Below are 4,009 nucleotides of genomic sequence, written 5' to 3'. Positions count from 1 at the left end.
GTACAATAAATGGAAGAGCTTTCTACTGATCTGATTAGAACTAATAAATACATTTTTTAAAATCGCTTCAACATAGTAATGCCCTAAAAGATATTTCCACATTTTTACAACAGAATATTTCTCTTCAGTGAGAAAAAGCTTCCTTGTCGCCCCATACAGTAATTTTGGAAACTCTGAGCTAAAAATCACAACTTTAAAAGGAAAAAAGGAAAGAAATTTGTGTTTCTTGAAGATCTTGCCATCTCCAGGAAGCAAACTATCACATAAAATTCAACTGCCACACTAATGACCTATGTAACATCTCGATTCTATGGTCAGTTGTTCTATTTCTACCTGTTATCAGACAGAATGGTAATGATTGAGTTATGAGAGCCTTAACCCAATCAGTGAGTGAATTTCCTGATGGTATTAACTGAGTGGTAACTGAAGGTGGGTAGGGTGTGACTGGAGGAGGTGGGTCATGGGGGTGTGCCTTTGAGGTATATATATTTGTTATCTGGTGAGTGAAGTATCATTCTGCTTCCTAATCTCATGTCAGCCTCTTCACTAGGCCACACTCTTATGCCATGATCTGCCTCACCTTGAGCCAAGGAATGGAGCCACCTGTGTATGGACTGAGACCTCTGAAACCATCAGACCCCAAATAAACTTTTCCCCCTCTACAATTGTTGTGCCTGAGTCTTTTAGTCACCGCAGTGAAAAAGCTGACTGAAACAAGTGGAGTGCCTCCCTCACCCACGCTGAGGAAATACCAAGTGCAAATCAGAGCAGTTGAGACAGGGGGTTTTAGGGGCCAGCAAGTCAGTGGTGATGGCAGCTCTACCCCTTTAGCAGGTAATGTCTTCAGGCATTTATATTTTTAATACTCATTGGCCTAAGTTCTCACACTTATAAAAGTGGATTTTCAGTTCTTCACGTGTAAAAAAGAAATGACAAGGGACTAATCCATAAAGTTGCTTACCAATAATGCTAACCTATATTCACTCCTGATAAAAAGATGCTCCACCTTGTTTCCAAAGAAAATGCTCTTGATTACATCTACTGCCACACTCCCTAGACAGGTAGCTTGCTCAGCCTCTTATACCTGTAATTGCTCTTCCCATTCTAAATTAATAATCATAACAGTAGCAATAATTTCCCTTACCCCTGCAATTCAGTTGCTCATTTGTTTACTTTTTGCCTTTTAAACTTTTAAAAAGAAATTCTACAAGATATATATATTTGACTTTTTTATATATATATAAAATATATATATTTGACTTTGCAGCCTTCCTATCAAAATTCCATTAAATCAAGATACCAACTATACTATTTTTTAATTCTCATTTTGGGAGTACATCACTCTCAGGGATGTACTGTAAAAAGTAAATTACTCAATTGGTGTAATTTTTTTTAGAGAGAGAGAGAGAGATTGAGAGAGAATTTTTTAATATTTATTTTTTAGTTTTCAGTGGACACAATGTCTTTATTTTATTTTTATGTGGTGCTAAGGATCGAACGCAGCGCCCCGCGCATGCCAGGCAAGCATCATACCACTTGAGCCACATTCCCAGCCCCAATTGGTGTATTTTTAATACGTAATTTTTGAAGTTAGTATTTTCAAGCATAAAATGAAGGCATTTTTCAACATTATCTCATAAACTATCTCACAAAAATCAAAATAATTCTTTTTTATATAGGCTCAATAAAAACCATATTGTGTTAAGTACACTTTTGTGAAAAGCGTGGGGCATAGTCTAAGCAATTACAAATGCTGATGAAGAACTTTCAAAAGTAGAAAATATGTGAAAAAAATATACATATAGAAGAAATTACATATCTTGTAATGAGATATAATTCACAAGAAGAAAATGTAAGAACAGGCATTTTTTCATAGTCTCTACAGAACACATGAAAAAGAGCACTATCATAATTCACACCTAGAAAGACAATAATTTATGCAAAATCATTCCCCTTAAAAAGTAAAGATGAAAAGAGACATGACACCTCAAAACCCTGCCAAGCTAAGGATAAACACAAGAAATAAACCATATGTGTTGTGGGAGGCAAATCCACAAAGAACTGTTAGGCAAAAATCAGACCCAACTATGACATGATCCAGATGTTCACTAATATGAATGTCTCAGCAAAATCTGACAGACTTCAAGGTCTGGTAGGAAAGGATAAAAGTTCCAACAGTGTGAACACTGATCCGCTTCAATTATTTGGTAATTTTTTTTAAATAATTGCTTTTTGTTTGAAGTATTTTCGTCTTTCAGCTTTAACTATCTTGGAAATTGATAAAAAGCAGCATAAAGAGATGAAACAACAATGCACGCTTTGAAGTGCAATCATTCTGGTCGTAGGAACTTTAAGAGACCATTTGGGCTGGTCCCCAGGAAGGACTATTGTGTGTATTAGACAATCTGGGAGGATGGGAAAGAGTAAAGATGGTACACAAATATTTTATACTGTCAAAGAAATATTCAGTTTAAAACTCAATAGGCAGTATAAACATTCAGTATATAACACTGAAAATCTTTTTCATGGGAAATTTGAAGTAGGCTTTCTTAAGTATGAATGTGTCCTCTGATTATTTCTCAGTTCCTTTTCTCAGTATTTGTGATCAGTCTTGTGCTTAAATTTCTTGCACAGAATATAACACAGTTCACTTTCTATATCCAACTTTCATTTATTAGCCACATGATGACATAAAGTATTTAACAGAGCATTAAGGGATTAGAGATTCCTCAAAATTGGAAATGTTAGTGCATAATAAGCAAAAAAGTATCAAATTTTGTGAGCTCAGGAAGAAAGGCCGAAAGTAGACCAAGAGAGAAAAGGGAAAAAATGTGCATTGATCTTCACAGGAAGTGAAGCATAAAATGAAGAGATTTTTTTTTTTTTTTTTTAACAGTGCAAATGCTTGGCTTCCTGTCTCATTCCTCTTTTTACCCTTCCAAAGAACCCATTCTGTGTCCTATTCATCTCTGTCTTGTCTACCTTGGTCAAACATCCACCAAGTCCTGGCTACTTAAAACACATGTCCTATGTGTGGACTACAGACAGGCATCACTGGAAAATTTATGAGTTGGGCATATACACAATAACCACCCTAGACCTACTGAATCAGAATCAAAATTTTAACTCAATTCCCAGGTAATTTGTGTACACAATCATGTTTGAGTAGCAGTGCTCTATATGACTCATTCGTGTAGGTTTGGATCCAATTTTTTTCTAAAGTGCAAGGCTTTGGATCATTCTTACTGTATCTGATGATTGATTGCTTAAGACCTGATGGCACCACACAGGCTTTCTCCTGTCTGAGACCTAAGAAGGCTCTCCTTCCTCCTAGGTCTACTGGCCCTAAAGGAAGAGATCAGATAATTAGACACCAAGAAATAAGGATGTAAGGGCCCCAGAACACCAGGTTAGTTACTTAGTCTATTAGTGAAGAGAAGCTATTACATAGGTTTGAGAATTATTATAACAGAAATCTATAGAAATTATTTTATTTCAATAATATTTACCCAGCAATAATACAAGCTAGATTAGAGGTATAATTTCTCTTAGAAGATATTTCTACTATTCAGCAGTTAAGATATCCTTAAATATCTTAGAATAAAAGATTATTCTAAGATATCTTTTGTTTATTTTGCATTATAATTCAGATATGGAAAACTCACCTACAGAAATATTTTTATCTAGTTTATAAGCAACATTCTTAGGTTATGAAATGCAATAGAAGGGTATAGTTTTTATCTAACACTGTCTTCTCATTTTCTTTTTATTTACTAGGATAATGAAAGTACAGATTTCTCTGGATTATTCAAGTATTAGGTTTCATGAAATTTGGCATAAGTGTGAGAATTGCTGTTTAAATTTCTCAATGATTTTCCAAATAATTTTATTTTTTTCCTAAGGAAGAAATACAGTAATTTAAATACTTCCTCTAAATAGAAATACTTGGATTACCATCAGAAAGATGTTTTAAATTTAAATATGCAACATTAATCAAGGCTATTTCCTT

Source organism: Callospermophilus lateralis, chromosome 1 (assembly GCF_048772815.1).
Source record: "Callospermophilus lateralis isolate mCalLat2 chromosome 1, mCalLat2.hap1, whole genome shotgun sequence".
Lineage (NCBI taxonomy): Eukaryota > Metazoa > Chordata > Mammalia > Rodentia > Sciuridae > Callospermophilus > Callospermophilus lateralis.
This window is presented reverse-complemented; position numbering follows the sequence as displayed.